The sequence below is a fragment of the Pelophylax lessonae genome (genome assembly GCF_965119305.1).
Source record: "Pelophylax lessonae genome assembly, chromosome: 5".
NCBI lineage: Eukaryota > Metazoa > Chordata > Amphibia > Anura > Ranidae > Pelophylax > Pelophylax lessonae.
This window is the reverse complement of record NC_138772.1, coordinates 358,106,906-358,128,372: the sequence shown is the minus strand read 5'-3', so window position 1 is coordinate 358,128,372 and position 21,467 is coordinate 358,106,906.

Here is a 21,467-nt window from a genome sequence, read left to right as displayed (position 1 = left end):
TGTTCGTAATGTATTCTAGGCACATATGAATCCTGGACATCCGTGTTATAGAACAAATATCAAGTATGCATAGATATGTAATACTTGGTGACTAAAGGGATCTTTTTTTATTTCAAAGAGTTTTATTGAATTTGCTACAATACGGTACAAATAAAGAATATGCAATAACAGGAGCATAATCCAGTAGAACAGCCGTAAAGCATTTAAGTGAAAAAGTATAGGTTCATGGACCAAACTTAATATGTGCACCTGTAGGCACATACATATAGAACAGAATGTACATACTGATTATTGTCAATGCAGATTTAGCTAACATTGCAGTAATTAACACAACTCGATGGTTAGAACTGGGCAAGGGAGAATAGGTAAAAAGAGAGTGGGGGATAGAGTGATAGTTATATGAAGAGTGATGAAGCTCCCAGAACGGATACTACTGCACGTGAAAGCGGTCAGTTGATGCTTGTGATTGAAGAGGGTTGAAGTGGTTCTTCTCATCAGAAGGGTAATATGAAGGAGGTGTGTGGGGGAATATCATATCTCGCCTGATCTTTTCCCCTTAGGAGGAGATATTGTTATGGGGATGTGTGATGGAAAGGGCAGCCAGCTGCCTAATCCCAACTAAATCGGATAATCGGATAGTAACACAAAATAATTCAACCAATGCGTGATTATGTGGGGGGAGAAAAAAAAATGATGAGTGTAGAGTGGTAATGTGAAGGTGTAGAAAGTAAGAAATGTGAAGTTGTGGGGCGTTAGAGTGGAGCAGGCCGGAGTAGGGGGGGCATAGCCTCCATCATACCCTGCTTTTGTGACTCACTTCCACTCGTCTATCTCAGTGTTCCAATATCAGGAGGATATAAAAAAAAAAAGAGAAAGAAAAAGGTAGGTGGATGTTGACAGAGAATCTAGAAAAATTTCAAGTACATATTCCGGGTCTCAGCTTTTGGGATTCATAATGAGAATATATTCAGGAGTGAATCTGAAATGGTACCAACAAGACCCTGTCTTGATGAATTTAGAGATGTTGTCATTTGAAATGGCTATTAATTGTTCCATCTCAGCTATTCTGTCAATTCTATGAAACCACTCTGAAATGGAAGGAGCTCGAGTTTTAACAACAGGGATATTCATTTTGGCTGCATTGATCAAGTGCATGGTCAGTGATTTGAAATAAGCATGGTCTGCCTTGGAATTGTGGTGTAGTAGGTATTGTGCGGGTGAGTAATCCAACTCAGACGTGGATATTTTTAGGAGGTTTGCATGTACTTCTATCCAGAATTGGATTACTGTGCATGACCACCAAATGTGAAGCAGGGATCCTGGTTCTTGATTGCATCTCCAACAGAGCTTGGAGATGGACGGATTAAATTTGTGGAGGAAAGTTGGAACCCTGTACCATCGTGTGAGAATTTTCTAGCCGTTCTCTTGGGCCGAGACATTAGATGAGCCTTTGAGAATAGTTTCAAAGGTGCGTTGCCATTGGATGTCAGAGAGGTTTAGTTTAAGATCATGTTCCCAAGTCTTACATGTTTTGTTTTTCATGGAATGCTTGTCAAATAGTAAGGAGTATATTATGGAAATTAGATGTTTTTGGGGCGATTCTTCCAGACAAAGGGATTTGATCTTTGAGAGTGGACGCGTCCAGGTATTTTTAGGGTCCGTTCTCGAAAGAAAGGGGCGTACTTGCAGGTATTTCCATGGAGGAAAACTATGGTTTAACATTTAGGATAAGAGTTGGTCACGGGTCATGAGTTCCGCTTTGGAAAATAATGTTTGGCTAAGATATGTTTATGTGGCCAAGATGTAGCGAGAAATCTGGTTGACATCCCGGGCGTAAAGTCTGGGTTAAGACGGAGCAAAGTAAGCAAACCAGGTGTAGAGGAGATGGAAAATTTCGCTTTTGTCTCATGAAAGTTTCGTAGGGAAGGACCTATCAAGGGGTGTTAAAGGAGTGATTGGGAGACATGTTTCAGAGATAGCCATGGCATAGTAGCTAGCAGTGCTGGTGAGTGTAACGCTCCTGCGTTTCATGTATGGTGTGGATTTTCAGCTGCAGAAATATTCCACTTCAGTAGTTATGTAAGAGAGATGCTGAGATACCATTCCCAACCTCAATGACTCATCATGTGTGGAAGGTCTTAATTCAGCTAGTAAATACACACACTCAACAAGCTGGTTCCTAGAGTGACTTTATGTATGTAGTAACACAGTGATGAAGATTTAAGAGACAGGTTGAGTGGAGGTGGTAGGTGACAGACACTTGAAGGTAAGACAGTAGCAGATGGATGCAGGTAGGTTTAGCAATCATGTATGGTAGCAGATGACAGAGTAGCAGGTGGACATACAAGAGAGATCAACCCAGTGCAGGAATAAGTAGCAGTAGTCTTAAGAGCTAGCAATCTAGATATGCAGATGTGATAAATAGTCTTTACTATGCAGAGCTAGATAGTGTAAGCTTAGTATAAGTTTATAGAGGGTTCCCCTGCGGGGTACTTAGCACTAATAGCAATACAGCCGAAGGTTGGTTCAGGAGGAGCGGATGATCCGGAAGCGGGATGCAGGGATCAGCGCAGCGAGGTTCCGTCAGCGAGGTATGCTTGCAAGCACGAAAGCTTCAAGCCAAGTTAGCATCCAGGTAAGGGTGTTTGAACGAACACATGTGAGTGAGAACCGGCGATTTAAATAGCCATCTAGTCCGGCGCTGAGTGATGACAGCTTCAGTCTTAAAGGTGTATGCGCACCTTTCCAAAAGAGAATGGTGGGGCGCATACACTTGTGAAAAGAGTAATTTAGGGTACCAAAGGTACCGGAACATTACAATACCCCCCCTTAAGGCCGGCTCCTGAAGGCCTCTGGAGCTGGTTTGTCTGGGTATCTCGCATGAAAATTGCGGATTAATCTAGGGGCATGTATTTCAGAGGTGTTTAGCCAGGTGTCGTCTTGGGGCCCATAGTTCTTCCATCTAACCAAGTACTGAAGTCTTCTTCTGTAGATACGAGAATCCAGAATCTCTTTTATCTCGTATTCTTCTCCACCTTCAACTTGTACAGGAGGCGGAGGTGGAATATTTGGCCTTATTCCTTGGTCCGGAACATGGGGCTTCAGTAGCGACACATGGAAAATGGGATGGATTTTTAGGTCTATTGGCAATGTAAGCTGTACTGCAGCTTTTCCAATAAGTTTTTTGATTGGGAAAGGTCCCAAGAACAGAGGTCCAAGCTTTTTGCTAGGGATCTTCAGTCTTAAATTTTTTGTTGAGAGCCAAACGAGGTCCCCGATAGTGTACTGTGGAGAAGGTCTTCTGCGAAGATCATAGTACTTCTTTTGTTGACTGTGAGCGTGTGCAATGGTAGTATTTAATAAACCCAGAGAATCCTTTATTTGGGTAAGATAGTCTGAGGCTACTGGGTTGTTTGAAGGAAGGATGCGTGGTGGAAGAATAGAGGGATGAAACCCATAGTTCAAGTAGAACGGACTCTGCTTGGTTGTACTGTGGGTTGCGTTGTTGTAGGCAAATTCTGCCAGAGGGAGAAGATCCACCCAATCATCCTGTTGGTAAGAAGTGTAACAACGTAAATACTGCTCGATGCATTGTTGACTCTTTCAGTCTGTCCGTTGGTCTGCGGATGGTAAGGAGAAGTGAGCTTCCGCTCGATCCGTAGTATGTGACATAGTTCTTGCCAGAACTTAGAAATAAATTGGGATCCACGGTCAGACAGAAGAGTTTTTGGGATACCATGTAATCTAAAGACATGTTTCATCAGGAGTTCTGCCGTTTGTTTGGACGAAGGTAGTCTGCGAATAGCAATGAAATGTGCCATCTTTGTCAGATGGTCCACTGACACCAAGATGGTATTAAATCCTTTGGAAAGAGGCAATTCTACGATGAAGTCCAAGGACAAAACTTCCCATGGAGTTTGGGGTATTGGTAGACTGCATAGTAGACCGGATGGTCTCGTAGTGTCAATTTTGGACCTGGCACAGACATTGCATGAAGAGATGAATTTTTGTATAGATGTTTTCATGTCAGGCCACCAGAATTGCCGGGAAATCAAATTAAGAGTCTTTGTCATACCCATATGTCCTGCCATAGGCACATCATGAGATAATTCCAAGATCTTGGTGCGTAGGGTAGGTGGTATGTAAAGTTTGTCGTTGTAGTAGAGGAAGCCTTCTGCATCAGTATTTAGTTGTGGTGGGGGTGAATCCAAACTTATACCATGCAAAACCTCTTCCTTCAAGGAACGGACAACTCCAATAATGCGTTTGTGAGGTATTATAGGAACGGAAGGAATTTCAAAGTAGTTTTCTTCAGTTAGTCGTGATAGTGCATCCGCCTTTTTGTTCTTATCTGCAGGTGTATAAGTCACTAGGAAGTTAAACCTTAAAAAGAATAGTGACCATCGTACCTGTCGGTGCGAGAGAGTTTTGCTTGTCTGAAGATATTGGAGGTTTTTATGGTCCGTGTATATAATTATTGGTAATTGGGTGCCTTCGAGTAAATGTCGCCAATTCTCCAGAGCCAATTTTATAGCAAGCAGTTCCTTTTCACCCACGGGGTAATTTATCTCGGGACTGCTTAGGGATTTAGAAAAAAAGGCAACTGGATGAAGTGGTGAAGTGTGGGTTGGTCGTTAGGAGAGTATTGCTCCTACTGCCATGTTTGACGCATCTACCTCCAGAATGTATTGGAGGGATGGGTCTGGATGGCGTAATATGGGAGCGGAAGTAAACCTTGTCTTTAACAAGTGAAAAGCTTTATTGGCTTCTTCTGACCATTTGAATGGTTTTTTTATGCTAGTGAGCTGTGTGAGGGGTCTCACAATAGCAGAAAAGTTTTTAATGAACTTCCTGTAGAAATTTGAAAATCCCAGGAATCGCTGTAGCGCCTTGCGTGTGGTTGGTGTAGGCCAATCCTGAATGCAGGATATTTTACTCATGTCCATCTCGATTCCTGTTTTGGATATGATGTAGCCTAGAAAGAGTACCTCGTCTTTATGAAACAAGCATTTCTTCAGTTTCACATAAAGTTTATGTGCAAGCAATCTCGATAGTACAAGTCTTACATGTCTTATGTGTTCAGACAGGGATCGTGAATATATAAGTATATCGTCCAGATATACCACAACACAGACATCTAGTAAGTCTTTAAAAATATCGTTTATAAATCGTTGGAAAACTGCAGGGGCGTTGCATAGCCCGAATGGCATCACAAGATATTCGAACAATCCATATCTGGTTCTGAATGCAGTCTTCCACTCGTGTCCATCACGGATTCGAATGAGATTGTATGCTCCTTTCAGGTCCAATTTTGAAAAATAGGTAGCTCCACGCACCTGCTCAATGAGCTCAGGGATAAGCGGTAGAGGATAGCGATCTTTTATTGTGATAGCGTTCAATTTCCTGTAGTCGATGATAGGTCTGAGACTTGAGTCCTTATTGCGAACAAAAATGAGTCCTGCTGCTGTGGAAGAAGTGGAAGGTCTAATAAAACCTTTTTCCAAATTCTCATCCAAATAGGTTTTGAGATGGGAAAGTTCATCCTGTGAAAGAGGATAAACATGACCGAACGGCAATTTGCTATTTGGGAGTAGATCAATGCTACAATCATAGTCTCGATGAGGAGGTAATGCTTTAGCATTTTTCTCAAGAAAAACCTCAGAAAGATCCTGATAACATAGTGGTGCAATCTCATCTGTCACCATAGACAGAATCTTCCCGGAAGACGGGAGGTTACACGTATCCTCGCAATAGCAAGAGAGGAAGGCCAAGGACCGTTCCTTCCAATCTATGGTTGGTTGGTGTGTGTGTAACCAGGGAAGTCCGAACACAATGGGAAAGTGGGGTGAAGGTATTAAATCGAAGGTAGTAGTCTCCCTATGAGACTCGTTAATAGTGACTAGAAGTGCTTGTGTCTGATCGGTGATCGGACCAGAGGATAACGGAACACCGGTAATAAGACTTACTGAGACAGGTTTAAGTTTAGAAATAATAGGAATTTTATTTGAAGCAGCAAAACATATATCAATATAATTTCCACAAGATCCTGTGTCAATCATGGCCTTAGTAGTAATCCTGTTCTGGTCCCACTGTAATGTCAAACAAACAAAAATGTAAGGGTTAGTGAATGAAGTTGTCAATCCCCCTAGGAGGACATGTGAACACTCACCCTTCTTTTTGTTGACTAGGGGACAGACATTTATCTTGTGATCCGGGGATGCACAGTACAAGCAGAGATTTTCATATCGTCTTTTGGCTTTTTCCATAGTTGATAGCGGTGGGCGTATGGTTCCTACCTCCATAGGAACGGGGTTAATGGCCGGAATCCGAGAGGAAACGGATAATGGCATTCCCATTTTCTCAGCCTTTCTTTCTCGTAGTCTTCTATCTATGGTAATACTGAGTTGTATTAATGCATCCAGGGTTTTTGGTAGATCCGCTCGGGCGAGCTCGTCCTTAACGGCTTCTGATAGGCCAAGCCTAAATTGGGTTTTCAGAGATGCATCATTCCATTCTGAATCAAGGGTCCATCTCTTGAATTCCGTGACAAAGTCTTCTACAGGCCTCCTTCCTTGTTTCAAGGATCTTAATTGAAGATCGGCAGTACTCTGCCTATTGGGGTCATCATATAGGCTAGTGAGTTCTGCTAGGAACAAGGCATAGGAGTTGAGAAGTTGGTCGTTTTTCTCAAAAAGAGAGTCTGCCCAGGCTCGAGGATCGCCTGTTAGGTAAGAAATAATAGTACAAACCTTAATGTGATCAGTAAGGTAGGTACGAGGTTTTAGCAAAAAAAGTAACTCACATGCGTTTTTAAATTCACGATTTTTTTTGCGATCGCCTGTAAATACCAAAGGGGGATTTATCTTGGGTTCAGGGGACTGAGCAGAGGTAAGTTGTGTCAGTCTAATTACCTGCTGCGACAGAGCCTGATTGTCTTCTTTTAATTCAGCAAGTGCGTGTATTAACGCAGTTACTTGCTGTTTTAATTGTGTCACCTGAGTGGTTATTTCTGCTGAATCCATTTGTGGGTTCGTTCAATCTGTAACGCTCCTGCGTTTCATGTATGGTGTGGATTTTCAGCTGCAGAAATATTCCACTTCAGTAGTCATGTAAGAGAGATGCTGAGATACCATTCCCAAGCTCAATGACTCATCATGTGTGGAAGGTCTTAATTCAGCTAGTAAATACACACACTCAACAAGCTGGTTCCTAGAGTGACTTTATGTATGTAGTAACACAGTGATGAAGATTTAAGAGACAGGTTGAGTGGAGGTGGTAGGTGACAGACACTTGAAGGTAAGACAGTAGCAGATGGATGCAGGTAGGTTTAGCAATCATGTATGGTAGCAGATGACAGAGTAGCAGGTGGACATACAAGAGAGATCAACCCAGTGCAGGAATAAGTAGCAGTAGTCTTAAGAGCTAGCAATCTAGATATGCAGATGTGATAAATAGTCTTTACTATGCAGAGCTAGATAGTGTAAGCTTAGTATAAGTTTATAGAGGGTTCCCCTGCGGGGTACTTAGCACTAATAGCAATACAGCCGAAGGTTGGTTCAGGAGGAGCGGATGATCCGGAAGCGGGATGCAGGGATCAGCGCAGCGAGGTTCCGTCAGTGAGGTATGCTTGCAAGCACAAAAGCTTCAAGCCAAGTTAGCATCCAGGTAAGGGTGTTTGAACGAACACATGTGAGTGAGAACCGGCGATTTAAATAGCCATCTAGTCCGGCGCTGAGTAATGACAGCTTCAGTCTTAAAGGTGTATGCGCACCTTTCCAAAAGAGAATGGTTGGGCGCATACACTTGTGAAAAGAGTAATTTAGGGTACCAAAGGTACCGGAACATTACAGTGAGATAGCATCTTCTAGATTCACCCATTGTTTGGTCCCAGCTTGAATACTGAAGGGATCTTTTATATACTGACATCAAAAATCAAGATAAAAAACCACATGAAACCAGAGATCTCTTATTATTATCTCTCTTGCTAGAAACCTATTGGTGCTAAGGATAGGCTAGTTGCATAAAGTTTCTCCCTAACTCTCAATTAGCTGCAAGAATGTGGTCTCTGGAACAACCTTTTCCAACCAGTGTACCTAAGCATGCATTTTGAGTTCTTTAGGCATGCCTTGACAAAATGCCTCAAATTTGCCCCAAATTTCCCCAAAATTGTGTCCAAGCCAGCAGGTGGATCAAGCCTGCTGTTGTGTTACACAAATCCATAGGTTTCATTGTGCAACATTACAAACTTGGGCACTGTGCAAGCCAGCTACCATCATTCCAACAACCGCTGGCATCATTGGTTGATAGGGAGGAGATCAGGAACCTGCACAGCATCTTTGTTTGACCTTCCCCCCACTCCTCTCTGTCAGCACCAAGGTCATGTTAGCTGCAAACGGGAGAGAAAACGAGGAAGAAGAAATGCTGGAATACCAGTCAGACACACAACATAAATCACCTCTAATATTGGGTGTCCTACACGTGTGCACTGTAAAACTATTGGTTTAGTTTTTTTACATTTTTGAATGGGGGACATAAACGTTGTGCATAATATAAATGGTGCCTTGACTGGAAAAAGATGACTGGTGCTTTGACTGGAAAAATAAACTGTCCGGAACTTGATCACCTGCTGGTGGCACTGTGGTTCCCTGGATGGAGGGTTGTAATTATAGTATGCATTAGCGGGTGTCTCCCAGCAGCCAGCAGACCCCAGTAATCAGTTTTCACCAGATGCTGGCTGCTGGGAGAGTATTTAGGTCCTCTCCTACTAAGTGCCTTTCACTGTTTTTCTTACTTTCAGATACTACTAGCCATTATGCTGTTCCTGCTCCTGCCCTGTTCTTTGAACCTTGTACCCTCTTGCCTTGTACCTGCTTCCCCTTGTTCCTGACCCCAGTTTTATTTCCAGCTGCTCCCTGCACCTCCAGTTTTCCCCTGGTTTTTGGTGTTCCCCATTTTGTATATATTGTATATGGTTAGTTGTTAGTCAGGCTTCTATTTGTTACTTATTAGTCAGGTATTCTCTCACTGTTTGTTTTTTTTACTTATATTTTCATGTTTGCCGAGTGCTGGTGTATGGAAGTATTTTGTTTCACTGTAAATAAATCTCACTTAACCACTTCAATACAGGGCACATATACCCCCTTCCTGTCCGGACCAATTTTCATATTTCAGTGCTCTCACACTTTGAATGACAATTACTCTCTCATGCTACACTGTACCCAAACATTTTTTTTATCATTTTTTTTTCTCACAAATAGAACTTACTTTTGGTGGTATTTAATCACCACTGGGTTTTTTTATTTTTTGCTATAAAAGTGAAAAAAGAACAAAACTTTTTTTTTTAGTTCCTATTATAAAATTTTGCAAATAAGTAATTTTTGCTTATAAAATTGGGCCAAAATTTATACTGCTACATATCTTTGGTAAAAATAATCAAAATTAGTGTATTTGATTTAGTCTGTGTAAAAGGTATAGAGCCTTCAAGCTATGGTACCAATCATTGAAAATTACTCACTTGAGATGTACTGATGGCCTATCTCATTTCCTGAGGCCCTGAAATGTCAGGACAGTACAAATACCCCCCAAATGACCCCTTTTTGGAAAGTAAACAATCCAAGGTATTTAATAGGGAAGGGCCGAACACCCCCCTGTGCGGATTGCACCAGGACATCTCGAACAGGTAAAAAGTTCTAGCGAACATGCAAACTTTATTGAAGTCTATAGGACACAAACATGAAAAATCAAAAGTCCTCATTTTAAAGGCTTATATGCAAGTTATTGCCATAAAAAGTGTATAGGGACCTGGATACTGCCCTGGGGGGGGCACGTATCAATGCAAAAAAAAAAAAAAAATTAAACAATTGTTTTTAAAGGAGCAGTGATTTTAATTAAGCTTAAAGTGAAACAATAAAAATGAAAAATTCCTTTAAAAATTGTGCCTGGGGGGTCACCTTAATGTGCCTGTAAAGTGGCGCATTTGTACAATATATGTAATTTGCTGCCACAATACTGACATTTCTAAAGGAAAAAATGTCATTTAAACTTGCTTGCAATGTATTGTCGGCTCCCAGCAATACAGATAAAAAAAATGAAAAAAAAAACTCCCTTTAACAAGGTACAAGACGCCACGTGATGTCAGTAAGGGGGCGGTGCCAGTGGGTGAAGCAGCTGAGTGGCCCCGCCCCTTGCCTATAAAAGACCTGTCAAAGCTGAAGATCAGGCATACGACAGGTAGCCTCTTTTTTTCCTATTTTTCACGTCCGGTGGGCATTGTGATTGACGATGGATTTACATCAAGGGACATTATTTTCATTTTTTTAACAAAAAAAAATAACAAGTTATTTCTCACACACTGCATAGGCATACTTGCAATGATACCCCAAAATACATTCTGCTACTCGTCCTGTGTATGGCGATACCACATGTGTGAAACTTTTAAGCCCCGTACACACGCACCGATTGTTGGCCGACCGATCGGCCGTCTTTTGTCCAGTGTTGTTGTGCTGGTTGAAATGTGCTCTAGACTGCACACGAATTTTGTCGGCCAACAACAACCAACTGCAGAAGTAATGTCATGTTCTGGTCTACTTTTTGTGTGTTTTTTCTTCTCTGAGCATGCCCAGTCTTGCTCAAATGATTTTTGTCAGCCGAAATCTGTACTGACTGAGGAACAATCGGCCGTTCTGCTGACGTCCAAAAAATTTTTTATAGCATGCACACCAGATTTTGTTCAGCCGAAAAGTCGCAGTCGGTTGTCGGAATCATCATACTAACAAGCCGATAATCGGCCGATCGGGCGGCGGCCGATAATTCAAGGCCAACAATCAGTATGTGTGTACGAGGCTTTACACAGCCTAGCCACATACAGAGGCCCAACATGCAAGGAGCACTGTCAGGCGTTCTAGGAGCATAAATTACACATATAATTTCCTGACTACTTATTACGCTTTTGAAGGCCCTGGAGCACCAGGACAGTGGAATTGCTCAGAAAATGACCCCATTTTGGAAAGCAAGCACCCTAACTTATATTCTATGAGGCATTATGAGTCTTTTGAGCATGTCATTTTTTTCCACAAGTTTTTGGAAAATATGGAAAGTAAATGAAAATGTGTTTTTTTTTTTACACAAAGTTATCAATTTATAACATATTTCTAACACATAGCATGTACATAGCAAAAATTATCCCACAATTCTGCTACTTGTCCTGAGTATGACAATACCACATTTGAGACTTTTACACAGCCTAGCCACAAACACCTAAGTAGCACCTTCAGGTGTTCTAGGAGCATAAATTGCACATATAATTTCCTGACTACCTACCACCTTGAGCACCGAGACAATGTAAAATGCCCACAAAATGACCCCACGAGACAAGAACTCGGGCACTGTGATGGGCTGCTGATAGGTAGTCGGGTACTCTGATGGGCTGCAGATAGGTACTTAGGTACCCTGATGGGCTGTAGATAGGTACTCTGATGGGAAGCTGACAGGTACTTTGGTACTCTGATGGGCTTGAAACAGGTACTTGGGTACTCTGATGGGCTTGAGACAGGTACTCAGGTAGTCTGATGGGCTGCAGATGGGTACTTGTGTACTGATGGGCTTCAGACAGGTACTCGGGTACTCTGATGGGCTGCAGATAGGTACTCTAATGGGTAGGTGACGGGTACTCTGATGGGCTTGGGACAGGTACTAGGGTACTCTAATGGGATGATTAGAGAAATGAGACAGTTACTTGGGTAATCTGGGCTGCAGAAAGGTACTCTAAAACACTGGGCTGCAGATAGGTACTCGAGTACTCTTGGCTGAAGACAGAAACTCAAGTACTCTGGGCTTGAGACAGGTACTCAAGTACTCTGGGCTGCAGATAGGTATTCGGGTACTCTGGGCTGCAGATGGGTACTCTGGGCTTCATATAGGTACTCGGGTACTCTTGGCTGCAGATAGGTACTCGGGTACTCTGGGCTGGAGACAGGTTCTCTTTATTTTGGGGGCAATCTGTGGACTGTGTTTTGCACTGTATTTGGAGCGGCATGCCTCATTTCTTATCGCTGTGCAGGAATGGCGAGAATGGATGGAAGTCGTATGACCCCCACCCGGAAGGCGGAAAGGTCCTGCCGGCACAATTTTTCAATGCGCGGGTAGGGAAGTGATTAAAGCATACATAGTCTTGTCCCAGTTTCCTGAGTGTAGCCACACAGATCTGGTCATCTCTGCTGCTGATTCCTGACATTATACTGAAGCACACTAATGACCAGATCAGCTGAACTTATGAACTGGGAGCTATTTGCTGCCTTTTAATGTTACGATGCATCTAGGGGAGCTTATTAGTAATGTGAAATTGGCATTATAAGATAAAGAAATTTGTCACTTGATTTGGCAGGATTGCACTGGTGAAAGACTGCTGGAGTATATTAAGGTAGCACATACTGTACATTGGCTGATTAGGGCAGATTTTCATTTATTGAAAAATAGCTTTTGTTTGTTCTGAATTACATTTTTTTTTCAGAATTAGCCTCACCTGCTACATCCTAATGGCCATGATGTTTTCACTCACCCCTTCAATATGCCGCAGGTTGAGTCTTTGCTATAGTTGTAAGATGACAAGGCTTACTCAGCTTGTCTCAAAGGCTCCTGCTAGATAGTGTTACTGCTGTGCTTTCCATAGTCAGACAAGGGAAATTAACTTTGTTAGCCATTGATCCAAGATTGGTCAGAGATTCTATCCCCAGTTTCAGTTGATTCACACTAATTCAAATCTGCCTCTAGACATCAAGAATCTCTTCCTTCATTACCCTTAGGCCCCCCTTACCTCTTGTACACTAGTACTATGATTTAATTAACCAAACTTCCCTGCATTTAACCCATTGAAGGCTCCCTCTACAGTTCTGTTACCCATGGCAACCTCTCAGACATATTCCCCTGCTAACTTTTCCCCTATGCTCCTCAGTAATGTTACTAGTTTCCCACCAGCAGCACAATCTGGTCAGCACTCTGTAGCCACTTGCACTCAGCATTTAAACTGAAAAAGAAACAAAAGTTCTTTTGTACTCATACAACTCTGCTACTATCCACTACTGCCTCAACCATTATACGGCCAGTTCCTGATTCCATGCAGCCTGCTGATGGGATCAAATCGTCCTCTATGCTGCCTGCTGATGGGGTCCATTTCACCTCCATGCTGCCTGCCGATGGGGTCCATTCCACCTCCATGCTGCCTGCCGATGGGGTCCAGCCCACTCCCATGCTGCCTACTGGTGGGGTCCAGCCCACTCCCATGCTGCCTACCGATGGGGTCTAATCCACTTCCATTCTCCATGCCACTGGGGTCCAGTCCACCTCCATGCTGCCTGCTGTTTGGGTCCAGCCCACTCCCACGTTGCATGTCGATGGGGTCCATTCTGCCTCAAAGCTGCCTGCTGATGGGGTCCAGTCCACCTTAATGCCTGCTAATGGGGTTCAGGCTGCCTCAATACTTGCCTCTGGTGGTCTGCTGCCTGCTGCCAAGCCTGCCTCTGGTCGTCAGTTGTCTGCTGCCAAGCCTGCCTCTGGTGGTCCACTGAGTGCTACTATGCCTGCTGCTGGTGATCCAGTGTCTGGTGAAAAATCTGCCTCTGCTGGTCCTCTGTCTGCTGCCAAGTTGGCCTGTGAGGAATTGCTGTGAGCTGTCAAGTCAGACAGCACTGGTTACTTGGCCACTGCCCGGCTAGACTTTGCTGATTTCCTGGCCATTGCCCTTTCCGACTTTGCTTGTTCCCTGGTCATTGCTCTGCCAGACTTTTCTGATTTCCTGGCTGTTGTCCTGCTAGACTTTGTGGGTTTCCTGACTGCTACCCAGCTTAACTTTGCTGGTGCCCGGGCCATTGCCCACCTCGACTTTGCTGGTTCCTGGGCCGATGCCCAGCCAAACTTTGCTGGTTCTTGGGCTGTTGGCCAGCCTGACTTTGCTGGTTGGCACAATACCCAGTCTGCTTCCAGCCCCCAGCAGGGGGTGGAGTATATCACCAGGAGGCCGCTCCTTAAGGGTCGGGGGGGGACTGTCAGGACCTGCATCATCTGCTAGTGGTACTGTGGTTCTTTCAGCGAATTGTAATTCCAGTGTTCTTTTTCGAGTGCCCCTATAGTAAATGCTATGTGGGAGCACTCCTGAGCCAGGTTGCGTGGGTATATAGACACAAACAGCATGGCTTGGCCATGCCCTCCACTCCCTCCTCACAGGATTTGACTGACAGCAGCAGAAGCGTATAGTTACCACTGTTTTCAGTGTTGCCTGTGAATCCAGGAAGAGAGGAGTGTGAGGCTGCTGGTGGAGATAGCGCCGGATCATGAGAGGTGTCAGATAAGTGTTTAGAGGGGACAAGTAGTGGGGTGCTTTTTACCTAAATGCAGGGAAAACCTAGACTTTAGAACCACTTTAAGTATATGCATTGCCTTTTTTCTTCTTTACATTCTAACTTCCCAACATCTGCCAAAACACGTAAAAGTCAGTTATGGCTGGACCAATCTTTTAACTGAGCTTGGAAATTTTTCCACTTAGTAATTGTAGCATTCTTAGAGTCGAACAATCTATTTCTTCAGATCATTTTACTGTCCACCATTTCCATTACAATACCAATGGTTCCAGCTATACATGCAAAGTACTCACCTAACACCACTTTGCTGTAATTATAACTTTGCTGCCGACTTTCAGATTTGACAGGCTCCGTCTTGTCTGCCCAATGAAGCTATGGCATTTATTTACATTCTCAATAACATCTTGCTGAAAATGAATTGCAGCAGGGATTGATATATTGACATGCAATGCTAGCAGTGTGTCTATTATAAGACATGAACAAATGCCATGAAGAATTCACTGTTTATCACATCTTCTGTTTCAGAATCATTAAATATAAAACAAAAATAATTTTTTCCTAGCAAGTAGATGAATTATCATTCCAAAACAGCATGGAGCATATTTAGTCAATGCTTTTAAAGGGTAATTGTTTTATATGACATTTGTTGTACTTGAGAAAGCAAAAGAGGTGTTTAGGTTAAAAGTGAAATAAAGATTCTAGTGTAATTTTATACACATTTTTAATTACGTTTACCAAATTCTGTTTACCAATGACAGATAACCACTTACATGTATATTTTTTTTTTTTTTATTAATGAATAGTGTGAGTGCTTATTTTCCTGGTATAACTTAAATACAGTACAATGGGCTTTCAAGAAATTGTCATGATAAAACCTAGCTTTTAATTGCTAGGTATCTTTTATATTGTTGCATTGGTCTACAAAACAGGAATTCACACACATAACTGTAGTAAAGTTTACCAGATTCAAGAGGTCTAGTCTTGGCAAATAAAAATGCCACATCAGCAAAACACTGAATAAAAAAGTGATATCTTGAGAGAGTATGTGGTCTAGCCGGGAAGCATTTTGCAAGATTTGCATGTACTGTGTATACTGTATATATATATATATATATATATATATATATATATATATATATGCAAAACTTTTACATGCAAAGCAGATGTTGTAAAAGTAGATAATGCAGAAATAATGTGTATAGCTTAAATTTAAGCTGTCATTGAAAAGCAATCATTAGTGAAAAGTTAATGATTTTCCATTTAAAAGAAATAATAATGTGTATATATATATATATATATATATATATATATATATATATATATATATATATATATATATATATATATATATATATATAATACAGTGCAGGCAAGTGTGAAGAAATGCTGTAAGGTAAGAATTCTGTCAAATACATTTATACACTATATTGCCAAAAGTATTGGGACTCCTGCTTTTACACGCACATGAACTTTAATTGCATCCCAGCCTTAGTCCGAAGGGTTCAATACTAAGTTGGCCCACCCATTGCAGCTATCACAGCTTCAATTCTTCGGGGAAGACTGTCCACAACACAAGGTTTAAGAGTGTGTCTATGGGAATGTTTGACCATTCTTTCAGAAGCGCATTTGTGAGGTCAGGCACTTATGTTGGACTAGAAGGCCTGGCTCGCAGTCTCCGGTCAAATTCATCCCAAAGGTGTTCTATCGGGTTGAGGTCAGCACTCATCCATGTCTTTATGGACCTTGCTTTGTGCACATAATTTGGTGGAGCGAAGATTATGGTGTGGGGTTGTCTTTCAGGGGTTGGGCTTGGCCCCTTAGTTCCAATGAAGGGAACTCATAAGGCGTCAGCATACCAAGACATTTTTGACAATTTCTTGCTCCCAACTTTTTTGGGAACAGTTTGGGGATGGCCCCTTCTTGTTCCAACATTATTGTGCACCTTGCAAAATCGGGTGCAGCTCTGCATAGAAACCAAAACAGCTTACAGGTTTTATTGTCAAAGTCTAATTGAACAAGCTGAAGTTAGAAGTGGATTGGATTTTAGGAAATCAACCCCAGTATGTCACACTGAAAACTCAGATGCCGCAACACAGATAAAGAGGTAGTGTCACTGGTCTGACTCATTCACTAGTACAAAGTTTTAGCTATAAATAAATTAATCCCTTCCTGTACCAGCAATATTTTTTTTTCATCCTTGTGACAATAGGATTTGCCTAGTGTCTTTCTTTACCTATTTTTACCCTTACCTAACCAAGAAAGCCAAGAGAGCCAAGAAATCCAGTCAGCTCCAGGCTGGTTTTCTTGGCTCTCCTTCCTTCCTGAAGTCCTCACTACATGGATGTAAAATGTATCCGACATAAGAAAGAAGCCCTGTTCTGGTGGTCTTGGGGATAATGCCAGTCTCAAGAATGGGCAGCATAAACATGTGGTGCACCTGTTGCTGGAATGCATGAAATGTGCACTTATTTCTCCATACTTTTTTCTTCCTTTTCATCTTTTTGCTATAAGGTTTTTCTTCTTACTGGTGAGGTTGCACTTTCACAATAGTTCCAACCCCAGGGCCTAAGTGATTGGCAGTTTCCGGTCAACTGACAGCATGCTCCTCTCTAGGTCAAAGGCTGGCTGCAGGTTGACAGGGAAATGAGGTCCATTGGTGCGGTGGGACATCTTACACTTTTTTACTCTGGAGGTAGAAGCATTTTCTTTCTGCGAAAAGCCTACACCTCTTCCCTGTTTACATCTTTTCACTGATAAGGGGTTTCCCCTTGGGTTGATGCCTATATGATTCATTTTTCTCTTCAGGGCATGTTACTGGCTACTTTTCCTTTACCACAGCCTTGCTTTTCTGCCTTGCTTATCCTAAACAGATAATATTGTAACAGGCCCACCATTTTCACATTGGTAATTGCTGGTAAGTATGCAAGATTTTAATAAAAAAAATAAGAGATTTTGTTTTAATCAAAACTTCTCTTTATTGTAGCTCTTCTCTGCATCACCCCGCTACAAGGGAAAGCATAAGTATATGTTATGCACAGCAGAGGTCAGAGTGGGCAGCAGGCAGGAGAAGTATCAGTTAAATGTAGCAAAGGTCAGAGCAGGAAGCAGAAAGTAGAAATACCCTTACATGTAGCAAAGTCTAGGGCAGGCGGCAGACAGCAGAAGTATCAGTTAAACATGACAAAGTTCATGGCAGGCAACAAAGTGGATAAGTATCCATTAAATGTACCAAAGGTCAAGAAAGACCACAGAGAGTAGAAGTATCAATTAAACACAGCAAAGGTCAGAGCAGGAATTGAATAGAAGAGGTATTCATTAAATGTAACTAAGGTCAGGACAGGCAGCAGACAGCAGAGTGGTCAGATAATGTAGCAAAGGTCAGTAACAGGGACAAACATGAAAAGATGCAGGCGCACTTGGTCAGCAGGTGACCAACAAGGTGCTCCAGCACCAGGGACCAATCCAGGAACTGGAGTGCATGTAACCATGGCAGCCAGTAAGTGTTGTAAGGAGCTGGGAGGCAGTCTACCAATCCTAGAGCTGGAAGTTGTGTGTCCAGACTCTTTAATTCACAACCAGCAAGGAAGACAAGAGAAACAGAGAGGCTGCCTAACACAATAATTTTGTTTGCTCACCTACTCAGTTGAAAGAGAGTTCTAATCCAGATAGACAGAAAAACAGCAGTGTCCTAAGTACAAAGGAATGTGGAACAAGGAATAACTTCCTCCTAGGAGAAGTGAAGCCAATTCTTTTTTTGGGGTGCAGGGAAATCTCCTAGGTCTGAAGACCTCTCACATACTGATGCCACAGAATTTTCTAGCAGATTTTCAAGTCACAAAATGTATGAAGCCCACAATGGGTCATTGAATCATAAAAACATTTTAGCAGAGTCTGGGAGCAACTAGATTTGGGTCTGACAACAAGTGTTAGAGATTCATTTCCAGGGTCCCATGGGATTCAAACCTAGCATACATATTCCCTCCAATTCCAGTATTTTTTTGCCTTATGTACAGTAGGGATGATCAAACTTTTGAAAAGTTTGGTTCGACCAGAACACCCGAACTTCCCAAAAGTTCGGGTTCGGATTCCAGAACCCCATTGAAATCAATGGGACCCGAACTTTGGTAATCAAAAAACACAATTTTGAAGCCCTAAAACCCCATAAATGCCCCTAAAAAGTGCCTAGGGTTCTGGGTCATGCCCCAGGGACTATTAATCACACAAAAAAAGTTCTTAAAAATTGTCGTTTTTGATAGAGAGCCAATTATTGAAAAAATTATTGAAAAAAAAATGAGATTTCTTTGGATTTAGTGTCTGGGGGGGGGGGGGTCTAAAAAGTGTACCTGTGAAGTTTCAGCTCTGTAGCATGTCCAGAACCAGAAAAAAAAAAGATTGTTTGAATTGCAGTAGAGCAGGGATATGGCTCCGCTACTTTCACACCTGGCCGTTTTTGTTGCAGGCGTTTATTTGGCTTTTTTGTGGACATCTTTGGAGGCAGGCATGACATCTGAACTTCTGTGTAGGGGTATATATGCACACACACATATATGTATATATACACATACACACATATAGGTGTGAAAGTAGCGGAACCCTATGCCTGCGCTAATGAAATTATTTGCAGGGATGTGGCTCTGCTCCTATCACACCTATATGTGTGTATGTGTATATATACATATATGTGTGTGTGTATATATACCCCTATACAGAAGTTCAGATGTTATGCCTGCCTCCAAAGACGCCCAAAAAAACGCCTGCAACAACACACCTGGGCGTTTTTGTTGCAGGCGTTTTTTTGGGCATTTTTTGGGCGTCTTTGGAGGCAGGCATAACATTGGACTTCTGTATAGGGGTATATATACACACACACATATATGTATATATACACATACACACATATATGTGTGATAGGAGCAGAGCCACATCCCTGCAAATAATTTCATTAGCGCAGGCATAGGGTTCCGCTACTTTCACACCTATATATGTGTATGTGTATATATACATATATGTGTGTGTGTATATATACCCCTACACAGAAGTTCAGATGTCATGCCTGCCTCCAAAGACTTCCCCAAAAAGCCCAATAAACACCTGCAACAAAAAAGGCCAGGTGTGAAAGTAGCGGAGCTCTATCCCTGCTCTACTGCAATTCTAAGACAAATGATCTTCTTTCTATGGCGGTCACCCTGACATGGAAGAGTTTGGTCACCCTGCCATAGCAGTCAGGGTCAGTTCACCCTACACTACACTACAGTCACCCTGACACTTAACACTTTCCCTACAGAAACTAGATTATTAAATCTTACTATAGTGGAAAATAGTACCCTAACTACACTAGATATCCCTTTCCTCACACTAATAATTGCTAAATGACACTTTTGAAGCAGGAGTAACAGAACTGCTTCCACTCTCTTCCACAGCCCCTGTATTACAGTGCTAGAGATTTGGCAGGGCTACGTTATATATACTGGGGGGCGTATTTACTACTGATTGGCCTCTGGACCCCCTAGTCACTCCAATCACATTCCTAGCATCCTCCTGCCCCCTCAATTGGCTTTTACTGATGGTTCTGGTCCAATCACGGGCTTTTAAAGGCCAGTTCCTGTCCCATTGCATGTTGGTCTGTTCTGGTTGCCAAATTCCGAACTTTTTCCGCAAATAGTTCGGAATTCGGCCGAATTTCGAATAGTCAATGTTCGGGTCGAACCGATGGTCAACCCAAACCATTCGATCATCCCTAATGTACAGTATACAGAAACATCAAAATACTTTTACTGTAATAATTCCCTTCTGGTCTCCTTGTGCTCGCTTGCTGTGGTTTTCACTAGTGCAATCTCAGATCTGCCTTTCTTCCCTTCACAGAATCTGGATCTCCTATATCAAGATGAAATGCTTCACCCATGTAGATAAATTCTATCTAATGGAGATAAGGAAGAAGTAGAGAATGAAGTCTTCTCTTCTCTAGTAATCAAAGAACTGTTAAAAGTTTAGAAATCATCTGCTAACTTAGTTTTTTCCAGAGTTTGGAAAAAAATCATATCATGGGCATTGAAGCTGAATTTCAATTCAACGGATTCCGATGTAAAACATGTTTTAGGATTTCTCTAGCAGGGTTGAAATATTAATTTAGGAGTTGTGACAGCAGGCAGGTAAAATTGCCTGGTTGCATCCAGGGTGGCAGGTATGTGTATCCTAGATTCTGGCTCTATGCGGATTTGTTCCACTAGGGAAAAGTGCTGAGAGTGGTAGAAGTAATGAGCCCAGCTACAGTAAGTTGGCTCATTAGGGCCTCTACAAAAACTCCCAGTATACTTAGAGAGTTGCTCTATCCTGGAAACAGTTTTGTGCTTGCGTAGACTGTGGAGATTGATACCTGCCTGTGGGGTGAGACATGGCCTGTGTGGCAATCCTCTTAGACAGGGAGGTAGGTGCTAGGGGCAGCACAAGGCTGCACCTAGTTGATTGCCAGGGAACCTGTATGTGTAGTAAGTTGCCAAGTTGGCCAGGGTTTTTTTTCATGTTTCTTTTTGTAATTGTTGCCATTTTTACATCGTATATAGTGTAATAAACCGCACCTTTGTCTTTTTTCACCTGCAACGCTGTTTGTTGTGCCTAATTTCGTGTAGTGAACTCATCCAGGGGGTCACACACACCCGCTGCTGAGCTAACTCCCTCCCAATTGGTGGAGGAAGCTGGGGGCAGTTTTTGTAAATAAAGGCCAGCATTGAAGAGTTGGTGAGACAACTTTTTGTGGTAAATGCCAATCAACAACAAGCGAACCTTGAGCAAAGACATACAAATTAACAGTTGTAGCGGAGTCTGGAGGCTCAGCAGCAAGCCCAGCAGCAATCTGAGGATTGCTTCATAAACCTGTTGCAGCAGCCAGGGCCGGCGCAACCACCAGGCGGACCAAGCGGCCGCTTGGGACGGGCAGGTCCGCAGCCGGGGATGGGGAGGAAAAATGAACCTTTTTTTTTTTTTTTTAAATACTTTATTATCCGGACTTAAATCTGCACCGCCGAAGCGGTCTGCTTCCTTCTGTCTCAGCGGGGGGCAGAATTGATAGGATCGGGAGGATTGGAGTGGCTGTGTCTTACACTTACAGCGCTGCATGAT